We start from the raw sequence: 8,262 nt of genomic DNA, 5'->3' as shown, positions 1-8,262 counted from the left end.
GATCCTTGCTGAATTTGTTAATTTATAGAAATTACTATATCTTCGTATCAACTAATTATTATCATTGTTAAATTTTCGGAGCATTGTAACCACCCTAATCACTTACATCCTTCCAAATTCAAGTTAACTGAAATAACCGCAAGGTTGCAAAATAGACATGCCTAAATTCTATAACCATATAAATCCTTGCAGCACAAGAATCTACAGCAAACCAAATTATTAGTTGCGAAATAAAAATTTCTACACACTGATACACAAATAGATATGGCATATGAAGTGTCCTTGCAGGCCCTCTTAGGGTTTGTGACCTTGATTTTTCTTCCTCTGGTGGCTAATGTTGTCCATGCAAGCACTGTATGGAGACTTGCAGCTAAATTATCAGAGGACCATGGATACATGACATTCATACGGTTGCCCGCACCCACAACCGGCCAAGGTTCGGTGGTGGCCTTTGGAAGCATGCTCATGCCACATTCTATGAAGGCGGCCCGGGAACCTTTGTTATGAATTAATGCTAATTCTATATCGTTCATTCAAAAGCTTCTAGGATTCAATGACCATCTTCCGGCAATTAAAATAAAAAAAGAAACCTTGTTTAAGGGGATCGATCACGTACCAACTAGGTCTTACCTAGTGGCTTTTTTTTTCTTACCAGTCAGTGTTGTGAAAAACTAACATTGATAGCCTAGACGGCTTTTTGGGCGACTATATAAAGAAACACCTATATATGTCCAACAGGAATGGGCTATAAACTAACTTAGGAATCGGGAGGCGCGCCTAAGCACTTGAGGTGTTGTTAAAGCGCCACCGAGGTGTTTGATTTTTTTTATTTATTTTAAAAAACAAATGAAACCCAAATCGATATCGTTTTGGGCAGAGTTTTTATAAACTAAAACTCTTCTATCTTCTCGCACCTTTCCTTACTTCAAAATTTCAAGTCTTAAGCCAATGCTGCCAACCTCCAATCTCACCCGTCAACCTTCCACAAGTTCACAACAAATTTTAAATTTTAAATTTAAGGTTAGAGTTTCTCACCTACATCGAGGCAATGGCGAAATCAGAAATTCTCGGTAAGAGGGGCAAAATTTAAAAAGTTTAGGGTCTCGAAAAAATGTGAACATTCATTTGAGGTCTAAGTCCAGAATTTGCAAGAAGATTATTTGAACTACCCGTAATATTCATAGGAGAATTTGCACTAACCAAAATATTCAAAAGAGGATTTGGACTACTTAAATGGTCAAATGAGGGTTTGAACAACAATATTATTTGAAGGATGATTTAGCACCGTTTGTATCATCATATTACTTAATTGCATAATTAGCAAAGTTTTAAAAGATGCTAAGCTCTAGTTGGGCGGTGGACATGACTTTACACTTAGGCAAGGACTTAGGCAAATTTGAATAAATTTATTATATATCGTATAAATAATTGTCTATTTATTATATAGTATATAATATCCGAAAAACATTGATTATAAAACATATAATATATAAAAATATTGACAATTTTTCTTTATTACTTTGTTGAATTTGATGGTAAGAAAAGAAAAAAAAACAAATAATTACGAGTTCGTAATATTTTATAAATTATTTTTTGAAGCTCGTATAAATTTATAGTAAATTTTAAGATAAATAACAATGTCAAACAAGTGGCTTAAAAAATATTGGAAGAGTGGTCAAATTAATTGGAAAATAATTAAAGAACAAAACAAATTCTAATATAAATAAGCAATAGCAAGTTATGTGGCGCAAATTGATTGGCCAATAATTAAAAAAACAAATTGTAATTTTGAAAGGGCACGTGGGGCGGGATAGGAGAGAGAGAATGTCTCACTCTTCTTCCTTTCTCTTCTTCTTCGTTAGAACTAGAAGGTCCAAAACCCCATTTCCAGAAGCTACAAAATGCAGATCTTCGTTCCTTCTTTCTTTGGCCTAAGTTTTTTTTTTTTGGAAAAAAAGAGAGCCCGCGATCAGCCTGTGATGCAATAGAGCAGGGAAACCCAAAAGGCTAGAAAACTAGATGGAATTTCATCACTTCTGACGAGACCAGAGGGGCGGAACCACTGCTCCTGTGCTTGATTTCCAGTGAGGGGAGGGGCGGCCGCCACTCCTCGCCCTCACGTAACTTTGCCACTGCATCAAGGTTTATGAAAAATTAATACTTTATGCTCCTACCTAGGCAAGGTAATCCATGAAGGTCTTGGCTTTGCCTTCGTTTTTTAAAACATTGTTCCCAATGGTAGGAAACGTTTTTAAGTTTGAATCCCACTTCCTATTGATGATAAATTAAAATCTAGAAAGAAATTACAATCAGAACATCTCGGTTCTCAAGTAATAGACATGAGACCACATTTCAAATCGCGGCCATATTTCAGCCAAAACGCAAAGTTAGACAAGCATTTATATTTCCAACTCGATCCCACTTTGATTATGTATTAAAGATGTGATCAGTTGCTTGTAGTGAGCTTTAAGAAAAACAGATGTAAACATTTTCCATATTCGAAGCAAGTTAGATTCTGTAATTTTTCTTTTGATCCAATCGCCGTCAAAAGGATCATGTATTTTATGCAGCAATAGAGATCAAGAATGGAACTTGCAGAGTTCAAATTCTTGCCTTCCAAAAATTCACGATAACAATGTACAACCCATTAAGACGAAAAATTCACGATGTCAGTTTCATACAAGCCGTGGGACGCTCCTAGGACAACTATTTACGATCCAATCACTTCATTACCACGAACTAGTCATTTTTTTTTCATCTCACTTGGTTGTTTGGAAATTAATTAGAACAAGATAGTAGTATTTTGATGATGACTACGTGCAGGAGGAGCTTGCGGTTATGAGGATGTGATAAAAGAAGGATATGGCCTACACACAGCAGCGTTGAGCGAGGTTTTATTCAACAAAGGGCTGTCTTGTGGAGCATGCTATGAAATCAAATGCGTCGACAACCCTCAGTGGTGCAAGCCAGGACATCCAACTCTCGCGGCGACCAACAACTGCACCCCCCCCAATTGGAACGAGCGAAGTGACAATGGAGGGTGGTGCAACCCTCCACGTGAGCATTTTGATATAGCCAAACCTTCGTTCATCAAAATTGCCGAGTACAAGGCTGGCATTGTTCCGGTCATGTACCGTAGGGTTCCATGCCTGAAGAAAGGAGGAATTAAATTCACAATAACTGGGAATCCATATTTCAACCAAGTGTTGGTGTGGAATGTGGGAGGAGCCGTGGATGTGACCGGAATGCAAGTGAAGGGCAGCAAGAAGCTCAAATGGACAACGATGAAGCGGCTATGGGGTCAGAAGTGGGAAACTGACTCCAAGATGGTTGGCGAGTTCATTGACCTTCCGAGTCAGAGCGAGTGATGGTAGATACTCAACCTCATGGCATGTTGCTCCAAGCAATTGGCAGTTTGGCCAAACCTTCGAAGGCAAGAATTTCAGGTAGAAATAAACTTGTAAATAATGTTAATGTTGTTTGATTTATGGGAAGTGATTTTCACACATCTTCTTTAGCTTTCCACACATTTTTCTTTATTTATAGTCATTAAATTGAATAAATCAAACAAAATCAACATCCAAAATTAAACAGAAGTGTGTAAGAAGCTAAAGATGATGTGTGAAAATTATTTTCCTTATTTTTTATTATGTAAAATTGTAAATATTTGCTTTGTCGGAGATTTACCTCTCATCGTGTAAATAAATAAATAAATATATATATATGTATATATGTTTGTATGTATGTATATATATGTATATATGTTTGTATGTATGTATATATATGTATTTAATGAAAACCATTTTTGAAATCAATTTTCCACTCACCTCCACCTAGCTCTCGCTTGATAGCCCGGTCTTTACCAATCTTGGTTAACTTTGCATCTAGACTGAATCATAATAATAGCACGTCCTGAACTCGGAGACCCAATACACCATTTAATTTTATTTAATCTTATGGTTGCATCTAAGTTTCGAGTTAAACTGCTTACGTACTTTGTGTACAGATCAATCCAATTGTAGCTCACCTTCTATAAGAGAATTTCAACATAAGCTACTTGCGTTATTCCCAAAACGAAATGAAATGACAATGGGAAGAATCTGCCCTTTTTCTTTGCACTTCCTTTCCGTTATCGTAAAGCATCCGCATACACTCAATTCCCACATAGAAGTTCATATTTTCAAAATCCACAACAACAATAAATCTGACAACTATTTAAAATTAACCAACAACTTCCAACGTCACTTGACAAAAATCACAGCCAAGGTAAATAATTCTTAAAATTAACAGGTTTACGGTTTTTCTCCGATTTTTATTTCAATGTCTTCAATCCACACTACACCTTAGCTGCTCTACCCTGCGACTTCCTCTGCGTTGTCACTACGAACAAAGATCTCTCACATACAACTCAAAATTCGAATTAAAAAGCTTGACTCTCAAACTTTTCAAAAAAAGAGAAACTTGGAATATGGAATATCCACTTAGATATTCTGGAAGCCCATCAAGAGAGGAATAATTTTCCCTCTTGAGTCGAGACCCAAATTCGGCAAGATTGGCCGGAATAGGCATAAAATGGCCGGGAACCATCGAATTAGAATTTTTGTGTACACTTTGTTTCAACATGTAGGTATGATGTCAAATCTAAGAGGGCCTCGATATGAATCAGAGAGCCTTTGATGTTGCGTTATTTGATTGTCTAGCCTAAACCCCAATCCCTCTATCTAAAACACACCAAAAAGAAGTGATGTCTTCCAGGAAATTAAAAGGATAACCAGAAGAAAAAAAAAAAAAAAGAAAAAAAAAAAAAAAACAAAAACCAAAAAAAACCAAGGATTCGAAAAAAGATTAGGAGTTAAAAACCGTTTCCGATAAGAACAACTCCTACAAATTTGGTTCCCTTATAGGTTAATTGTATAGCCTAATCCAACACTTCCTCTTCTCCTTCTCAAAATTCAAAAATCAAAACGCATAAATAGATGCACCCTAGTCAATTGATCATTAATCAAAGATATAAAATGGCTACACGAGTGAAAAATTACACTCTTTGTTCTCGCCTCAAACAGTGCCCAAAAGTTCACATCATAGCTATCATCGTCTGCATCCCTATCTACGTGCTGGGAATCCTGTTTTTCCACGACCAATATAAGTTGACTCCCGTAGAGCCCTGTTTATGGCTCGACTCTTCCACCGCGAGCAAACTCAACTCGAGTGGCTCCGAGTTAACCGCCACGTGGGACATGACTGTCGTCTCGGAGAACCCTAATCGCGTGCTTGCCATCTCCTTCGACAGCCTGCAAGTCACCATCTCGTACAAAACGGACACCGACGACAACGGCAGAGACGTCTTGCTCACAACGAAGCCGGTGCCGCCTCCTCCTTCGCCTTTAAATACAGAAACCTCGACCGCTCACAGCTTCAAGATCGAAACGGTGTCCGCTTATGTAGGCGATTACGTGGCCAATCAAATCTCCGAAGGGAGAGCTCGTGGATCGGTGAAATTCGTGTTCGGCATGCTAGGTTATTATAGGTACGTCAATACTTCGCGGTGGTATTTGACTAGGCGTAGGTTAGAGTTTGGGGTGTTCTGTTACTGGGTCGAGTTCGGGTTTTCACCGGGTAATTGGACCGGGACGTTGACAACGATGGATGAGTCGAGGGCATGCGTGGATGATCCGATAAGAGTCCATTTCAAGTAGAGATGTGGTTATAACTTATGTTGGTTGCCGTACATTTTGTTAATTAGGGTTTTTTTCTTTCTTTCTTTCCCTTGTTTATTTATTCTTAAAAAGTATGCAGTTAATCCTTGCTTGATTCGTAATGAAAATTATGGTGAAATTGTTCGTGTTTACCTATATCACATTTTTTTGTCCTTAATGTACCTCTATATAAAGCCGTTACCGATCATTTCACCGTCCTTTACCGATAGTTTCGCCGTTCGTTACCAATCCTTTTGCCGTCCATTACCGATTGTTGGAATTCCTTTGTCCCACATCGGCCAGAGGGAAGGAGAAAAAGCAATTTAAAAGGAATTACTTCACTCTAACTAACACCGAGGTCTTTTGTGATAAAACCCCACATCTGGCTGATTGGCCAGGTGGTAAAGTGGGGACAGTATCACTGTTGTTGGATTGGGCCCTCAGTACGTCGACCTAAAAAATTCTACACCGATTGTTTTTGTTCGCGGTGACCGATCGTTTTTGTTTTGCATCGTTTTCGTTTCGCCCACCAAGAGTTTATGCAATGCGTATTTTTTGCTATGCTCTCTAAAACTCGATTTAATCTCATTTTCCCTTTTAAAAAAAAAATACATCCCTTTACATCTGGTAACTCATCCTTTGGAGAATAGAAAACTTCCTCGACAAGTTCAAGGTTGGTTATATACATCCAATCCTCACATGCATTTTCTTAAACCAATAGAAAGAAAAGTGAGAGAATGAGAGCACTCTTTTTTATAGTGAAGATTACTCATCCTTAGAGTGAAAAGATTGAGTTTTAGTTTTCAATGAGAGAAGACTAAACACCACCACCAAAACTGGCCACCCGCCTCCTCTTGAGCAAGAGTGCTCTAGCTTATCACTCTTACTCATCATCGATCCATACCTTAATTTTAAGATGGATTACAGCGATTTGATCCTCATGAAGATGTGTACATGGGCAATCTACTCATCCAATTCTTAGATGCGGCCAACAAATATTCAAACGTGTTTGACACACCCTAACCCGATTAGCCGTCAAACAAGATGTGCCAGCCATCACAAAAGTATTGACGAAGCCATAGGTAAAGATTAAAAACTGTGTGACAATTAGAACCAAGGAGCTCAATTTATTAAAATAACTAAAATTATTTTGCAAGGAAGGTCAAACTACAAATAACCTCCCCCTGGAGACTCTGTAAGGTTTTTCTCTTTTATTACATGTCACATGAGTTAAGTGCATATAGTCAGGGGCGGATCTATTGCGGGACTTGGGTGGTCTCGGGACCACCTGGAAGCTCAGATAATTGGCTGTGAGGACTTCCAAGGGCCACCCAAGTCTGGGCAGTGGTGGAGGGGAAAAGCAGCGGCTGCTTCTAGCTTTCTGTCAAATCAGAAGAAGAGAAGAAGAAGACTATTTACTTTTTAAACGGCATCCTAGGTCACGACGTCACGTAGAGCATTAAGTAAAACGGTGAGTATTGATTTATTGTTTGAGAACACCATCCTAGATCATGTGGAAGGCTGAGAGCCTCACCATTTTTCATTAAAAAAAAATAAAATAAAATAACAGACAAAACAAAAAGGGTTCGATTTTCAAACAATTCCACTCCACCCAAATTAACTCCCTAGTCCCAAATCCCCGTTCCCTAATATTCCCACCCCACCCAACCAAAGGCCACCATCTCTTCTCCGTTCTCTTCTTCAGCCTTCACATACATTTTAAGATTAACTTGATATTTATATTCATTCAATGCATTTAAGAAGTGACTTTTCTCAATTGTAAGGGATTAGTGATCTTACTAAAAGAAGGGTAAAAAAAGGGTTGCATCAAATTGTTGTCTATATTAAGATTAAGAATAAAAAGTTGTCGCTGATCGTTTAATGTTTCAATGTTATTTTCATCTAATTTTTTTATCTTTATATTAGGACCACCCAATGTTAAAATCCTGGATCCACCACTGCATATAGCAGTAGTAAATCTAACAGTATGCGCAATAGTGATGTTTGACTATAACCGTAAGTTCAGTTTTTTATTAGTACAATTAGATAAACATTTATCTGGTGAAGTGTGAGTGGATCATAAACATTTTTCTAGTAAAAAAATTTCAATTGACTAGCCCTCATTTTTGAAAGCTCATAGTTTAAAACTACATAATTGTTTCTACCATAATATAGAAAATACAGTCGGTCATAAATAAAAAATCATACCTGATAATAGTGGCAAATCCAGGATTGAACCTTAGGGGCCTCAGTGTTAAATACAAGTGTTCTCTATAAAAACAAAGTGCGAGTACGCAAAAAAAAAAAAAAAATCAGTTTATTCGCTGAGGCATTTCGTCGAACGCTTGATTGGCTTGTTGTCACCAACTAAACTATGTTGAACACATGTCAACATATATTGGCATATGCCAAAGCAATCTAATGAGTGATATAAAGAGAATTTATCGAGTGCTGCTGAAGCAACCTGTCAAGATATGCCTAACATGCATTACATTAAACATTTAGTAAGAACAAAAGAAATATGTACCAAACATTTGGTCCCTATTTCCACCCACCGTTGTCTGAG

At 37.7% G+C, this 8,262-nt stretch overlaps 1 pseudogene; it reads left to right on the top strand.

Moving 5' to 3' along the window:
* Window positions 1-1,048: 1,048 nt before the first annotated feature.
* Window positions 1,049-3,502, top strand: LOC137744118 (expansin-A9 pseudogene; annotated as a pseudogene).
* Window positions 3,503-8,262: the final 4,760 nt, after the last annotated feature.

This window comes from Pyrus communis, chromosome 12, assembly GCF_041283825.1.
Source record: "Pyrus communis isolate YQ-2024b chromosome 12, ASM4128382v1, whole genome shotgun sequence".
Classification (NCBI taxonomy): domain Eukaryota; kingdom Viridiplantae; phylum Streptophyta; class Magnoliopsida; order Rosales; family Rosaceae; genus Pyrus; species Pyrus communis.
This window is presented reverse-complemented; position numbering and strand designations above follow the sequence as displayed.